This window comes from Amblyomma maculatum, chromosome 4 (genome assembly GCF_055883805.1).
Source record: "Amblyomma maculatum isolate TAMU_Amacu chromosome 4, ASM5588380v1, whole genome shotgun sequence".
Lineage (NCBI taxonomy): Eukaryota > Metazoa > Arthropoda > Arachnida > Ixodida > Ixodidae > Amblyomma > Amblyomma maculatum.
In genome coordinates, this window is record NC_139347.1 from 147,978,287 (window position 1) to 147,985,221 (window position 6,935).

Sequence of the window (6,935 nt, forward strand, 5' to 3'; positions counted from 1 at the left end):
GGACGTGTGTGCAAGGGTCCAAATTAGGCGAATATTCCTGTTTATTCGTCGACTCGCCAGACTTCTTGCCGCTTCCGGCGAGACCCTACCCTTTCTAAAGTTCCAAATAACCGTATCGCTATTGCTGATTATGAAATTGGCTTGCGTTCTGACGCAAGCTAGCGCTATTGCAACTTCTTCAGCCGTTTCGGCGTTGCGGCTTCTAGTGATGGCGGCTGATACCGGGTCAGCTCGGCTGTCGACCATCGAGGCGACCGCCGCCCTCGTTTTGCCACTTGCTTCGTCCACGTACGCAACCGACTTGCTGGCCATCGAATCGAAGCGTCTGATTAGTATTAGTGCTTCTGCTCTCGTCTCCCTCCTCTCTGTGTTGAATATGGGATGCATGTTACGAGGGAGGAGGGGAGGGATGATTATATTTTCTCGGCAGTCCTGTGGGTACTTGAATTTTCTCGTAGTCCTCTATCTGTCTACAGGCCTAACAAGACACGCACAGACACCCGACGATACAACTTACGACGACGCTACGCAGAGTACAATCCAGTACAATCCAGGAGACCAAGTGTGGGTTTGGACTTCAATGCGCCGCCGTGGACTAAGTGAAAAGCTCCTGCGTCGATACTTTGGGCAATACAAAATACAAACTGGACTATGAAATCATTTCTGACAGTACGAGAGTATCACAGCGGTGACGCGCGCGCCCAGAAATTGTACATGTTGTTCTTCTGAAGCCATATTACACACGTTAAAGAATTCGTGGTGCTTAAACTTTGTAATGTTTTTATTTAAGCTGCTTTATTTATTTTGGAACGTCGAAGCGATGTTTTTTAAGGGGGAAGTAACGCCGCGAAACCTTCAAAACTGTATTCGTTGTTTTAGAACAGCCGCCGGCATACAGGCTTATTACTGTGATTCTGTCACGCGTATCAATTGTGTATCCCGTGTTTCTTCATGCTAGTTTTCACGATACGACGCGTTATCATTTTCTTTGCCGCAAACGATGCGCCGAGATCTGTCTCAAAGATTTAGATCACTTGCGTATGTTTCTACAATATGCTAGGTTATGCTAGCAGCGGTTTGCGACGTTATCTAAATTGTTTTGAGCAGCTTTTAAATTGAGCGTTGACGAGTGTGAAAGGCTTTCTTTGTTCGACGATCGACGAGCACGTTTGTTGCTATCGCCACCGCCGAGTTGCTTAGTTCTTTTGCGGGCACAAGTCAGCCCAATATACAGTTTCTTCAGTGCAATCACCGACTCTTCGTTTCTGTTATCGACCTTGTCACCACCACGAGACAAAGCAATACAATACAAGCATATAAAGCTCCGCTGTAATCAAGCCGATAGATTCTTAATGCGTTGCAGCAGCAGTAGGTTTAGCGTGCATGACTTGGAATTAAAGGGAGGGGGGTGCGGATGACTCGATTTCCTCTATCACCATCTCTTCTCAACAAATTCATCCTTATTGACAAGGCCTGCTAGCTACGTGGTCTCGTCGCGTCACACATCGCACTGACCAGACAGTGCATGGCCATATTACCTGCAACATACGAGACCACTCGGCAGTGGTATAGTCGTGATGTTCCGCTCTCAGCTCAAACATCGACAAAGCTATCTTCATCAGCTCCAAGACCATATTTTATGCATAATAGGTTCTTTTTACGCTGTCGTGTTATTATGACATATTGTTTTCCTAACAACAGACTAAAAGTAGAGCTTTTGTGCCTGTTGCAACCTAGAATTAAACAAAATAATGACACAACGCTTAGGCCACATGTGTGCAATTATGTAGGCCATAATACTAGCATTTGACAGTTATATATGTGCCTATTAGGCAGCACATGTGCCTTTTAAAGGTTATTTCAGTTTGGAGAAGATAATTGATTCCTGCTGCCCTGAAAAGTCTTTATCCGATGATGAAGTATTCTTAGCAGATATTTTATTTATTGCGTTCTTTGGAAAGGTGGACATAAAATGCGCACTACGCAGCTCAGTCCAGAAAGACTTTCGGGGAGCAGCATTCAAAGGTGCGCAAATCAACTTGCGGTGATTTAGCGGATTTGGGCGTAAGTACGTACGAACGATTTCATACTGATATCTAGGGTTGTAATTCATATTTACATTTAAGTAGCAAATTTTACCATCGACGTTACACAGCTACTGTTCTTTCAACAGCAACTAAAATACCGCTCGCTTGATCCTCTATTCCCAACAGGGCATATATGACCGTGCTGAAAATTGAGAATCCAGAGTTGTTGGGAGAACCTCAGTTAGCTTTTCGAGATTGTTTATACGTCATCCAAATAAAACAAATTAGCCCGTTATGGTCTTAGGAATTATCCGGAACCGAGTGTATCAACTATAGTCTGACGCCTCAGACACGAGGGCATAAATAACTTAAAGTTGTTCAAGGAAAACATACGAGGTGCGTTTCTATAGTTTAACTGTGCAAAAACGTGCAGCGATAAAGTTAACTTAAACAAGTTTGGGAATATTGTATCTCGCGCTCTAAAAACGTGGCAGCGGCCATTCAGTTGTTATAGCCCGACTTTATTTTTATACATCAGACCAAATTGTTTCCAAGGGTTGTTTCGCTAACATTGTCGAGTGGAGCTAACCGTCTATTCAGGGTATGTTTATAGGAAAACGCACCATTCGTTCATGGCTGGCTGCAAGTGTACTATTATGTACGGCATATAAGCCGATATCTTACAAACCTCTCAAAAATAGAACACGCAGATGCCGGCGTAGCTTAGCGGTCTGACCACGGATTCTTGGTTTCCAATTTTGATTTCATGTGCAAACTGGGACATGTCAAGTCGTCTCTTTACTTCACACATCACACTAACAAGTCAGATGCCAGTCCTGCCACCTGATAACTAGTAATAGCAAGAGGTATGCTTCTTAGTTATTTTTTAGAAAATGCCTTGAACGCGTACAATGAATGTTAAAAGCTGCCGCTCATAGTAAATTCGATGTCAGCGTAGAAGCATTAAGGGACTCAGGAAATATTTTTGTCCGTCTCTTGTAAGTGATTGTTAGAAGCATTAAGGGACTCAGGAAATATTTTTGCCCGTCTCTTCTAGGTGATTGTTTACATTTCATATGGCAGTCGGTGGTACGTCGCTCGGTTGCTGCATTACATGGCCTAATGACAACACCTTACGCTACTCCTCACTTTAAAATTAATGTGATCACGTGTCGGTTTAAGCGATGCTCTCTATCACTGTTGGATGGTATTCCACATCTCTAGTAACTTACTAAGGTATGCTGTTGCTTTTGTATGAGATAATAAGGATCAGCAAAAACGAAAGTAGCAAGTAGAGTTCTCAAGCAAACTCCTATATGGAAGCCATTATTAATGTCCCGTCATAGCAATCAAGATGGCAATAAGTGTCTGTCATTCTCTCTAGAATGAATCCTTGACGCTGTCGCGTCGAACCTATTTTATTAAAAACTAACGTGATACTGAGATCCGCCTTTAAATTAAAACTGACTGTCCTAAGCTAGAAAATGAATCTAAAACATAGTCGTTGTACAGCGTCGACTTCTCAACGCATGGAAGCGTACGTTCTGTATCACTTATTAATAGCGACTTTAAAACACGACACCTTGAATGTAGCCATCTAAATAAATCTGTGTTGCTTGCTTGCTTTCTTCCTTCCATTTCTTCTCTCCCCGGACCGGTCGTATAGCCTGTGAAAGCGAAATTCGTCTTCCTTCTCAGGTTTCAACTGTAGGCTTGCTGTAGGCTGTAGGAGGTCAGATTTCTATGTCTTCGCAGGTTTTTTGTCTTGCCTTTTGATCTCCGAGCATTTACGTTTTTCGAGGACCGGGTAAGGGGACTTCCAGGACGCCTTCTGTTGTAAGCTCAAAAGGGGAGCTTTTAGCGTCATGCGCGTTCACCCCTAATGGCTTCTATAGTCATTGTGCAGTATACGTGCGGACGTGGAGATCTTTCTAGGATTTAGATAAAACTCAGACGGGTTCAACGCTGCTGGATCTGTTGTAGAGCGACAGCTTTTGCTGCGAGTTACCGAGCGCTGCATCCAATACAGCCAGTGTTCCGCTGAAAGCTGAAAAATTCACCGGCATTGAAAAAAATCCCGGAAAACTTGTAGCGGTATTGTCAAGGCTTAAGAGCCGAAAGGCATCAGCGTACTGGGACAACATGATATCCCTTTGTAAACTTCGCAGATCGCGCTCTGGAATATACCATAAGGAAAATATTCACGTCATTATCATATCCCGATTTTACCACGAGAGAAGCACCTACAACATGTGTGTTGTGCATATTAAACTGCTACAGTACGCCGAGCAAACGGGATGGCTGCGCCGTCTGTCGGGAATCTCCCGAGGTGTAGGTCGGCTGCTTCTGCAGCGTCTACCCGCCGGTTTATGCACATTTTCGGAATGAGCTTGGTTCGACAGCCTACAAAGCGCATGCTATTCACTAAACGTCCATTTATGCTCACTTAGGCCTTCAATATTCCAAAGAAAGTCATTTAGAAGTCAGTGGCGGCTCAAAAACTAATTTCAAGCAAACGTGGAACTGCAAACGAAACCGTAACTGACGACAGATATACCAAAACTACATGGTGTAGTAACAACTTGACTAAAGCTCCACCATCGCAGCCTTGGATGAATATTCAGAGAAATTTGCTGGGTAGTATAGGCAGAGTCCACTTTAACGCCCTGCGTATGCGATGCTGGCAGACGCTTTCCCGCTCCACTCGGTCAGCTCTCCGGGACGGTGCGCGCATGCGCTGTGCCGAAACTGCCTGTGTCCGTGCCGTCGAGCGCATCTGCTTGGAAGTCGCTCTCTTCTTTCTCCTCTTTAGCGAACGCAGTGGCAGACCATCTGCAGAACGGCGCAACTGGTTGTCGCGGTAACGGCGCATGCGCAGTAGTGGACCCTGCCAGGCTGCTCGAAATGCACTTCTACTAGCCTAGTGTAGTTTTCGGTGCATAAGCTAACCGATGCACTTGCGGCTATGTCAGCACGATTGTAAGGTTTATTCTGTGCGTTTGTGTCTTCCTTGTTTTCGAGGTTTAACATGGTGTACGAGTGGCAGAGCGCACAAAACCTTAACAAGCCTACACGTGTATGACTAAAAGAGATCTTTTTGTATCGCTGTATGCGTTTGACAAAATGAAACGCGCGGAAAAGCGTACCACGCCAGCTGATGACGTGACGCAGTTCACCCGTCAGTTAAAGGGGGACCATTGAATGCCAAGTTGGTAGCACTTTTCGTTCGACGGCCAGCGTAGTGGGTAAGGAGGTGCACGCCAGTTCAACTAAGCCCGATAGGCTTTTACTTGAACTAAAGCTACTTCCAAGATAAACCGAGCCAATCAATAGTCTTTCATTTCGCGAGAAAGAATTCCTTGTGTGACCCCAGGCCTGTCAACATCGAAAATGATAGCAGTATAAACTTTTCCTCACACAACACACTGCTTAAATTAAAGCGGTTGTTTTTACTTCACGTTGTTGCTGGTCGTTTGTCGCATGGTTGGCGGCATATATATATATATATATATATATATATATATATATATATATATATATATACATATATATATATATATATATATATATATATATATATATATATATATATATATATATATATATATATATATATATATATATATATATATATGTACATGGAAAGAACGCCAAAAATAATAAATATCCCTGGTAACATAGGGGAACCAGCTGCGAGTCGTCTTGGACACTACGGGCGATATGTTGGTTTCGGAAATTATGCATTAGTTATTTAGGGTATTTTTTTTCTATTTATTGATACATTAAGGCAATAAATGTGATTCGCAAAGTAGAGCACATGGAAACCCTCATTCAATTTATTTGCAATATACAAGTCGCGCGGTTATCTTTATTCCGACCTCCAAAGTCACTCAGTGAAGTAAAAGTACAGTCACGTGTTAAGCGCATTCTCGTGCCACGAACTGTAGACTGAGTGAACCAATATCACCTACTGCCGTGTCTGGATGGCCAGTTCCAACTTTCGGCTAAAAACTTGGCGAAGGCTGCAGCCTGTACAGGCAGCTCGCTGCGCTCCCTGCAATTGTGCCGTCCATTGTTTGGGCAGGGTGGCTCACGCGGAAGATGTTTATGCTCGAAGATATCTATAGTGGCTGCACAGTAACCATAGTACTGTATAAAAAATGCATTAATAATCTCATAAAGAAACATGTCAGTCAAGGAGAAGCCATCTCCCAATTACCATTTATAGCTTGCTTAGAGAAAGTATTGAAAGGTTGGAGTGAGTGCAGTTAGGGATAATAGTTGATAGAGAGGCGCTCTTGTGGCTCTTGGATGAGCGTGCCTTTTTAAGTAACTCGGTACATCATTATCATCATCATCATCATCATCAGCCGGAATGTACCCACTGCAAAATAAAGGCCTCTTTTATACTCCTGCACTTAACCCGGTCCTGTGCTCGCTGCAGGGAAGGAGGAGACGATAATTAGCTGACCGGCTGTCTGCGAGCGGTCTATAATTTTCGGCGTTTTTTCGAAGCTTTAGAGTATTCAGTGTTCTTGTGGTTTGTGTCCTCGACGTGCGCCGATCTGGGGGTCCCTGGCCACCGGCAGAAGCACGTCAAGCGACCTCCTAGGCGCTCTGCGCCATACCTATGCCGGCACAAAACACCACCATCAGCCATATTCTATGCTGCACTGATGGCAGCAGAGCCATCGCTAGTCAAGCAGACCCTATAGCGGCAGCAATATATCACAGCCCTGCGAAGAAGAGACCATCGCAGAACAAGCCAGTGATGTTCTTTCGGGTGACCACGCAGAGGACATGGACCAGGCATCATTTCACGGTTCGGCCCTACAAGAAAAAGAGAGCTGCTGGTATCTCAGTTGTCTTCAGGCCCACCGTGGTAGGAGTATATCTAAAGAAAAAATT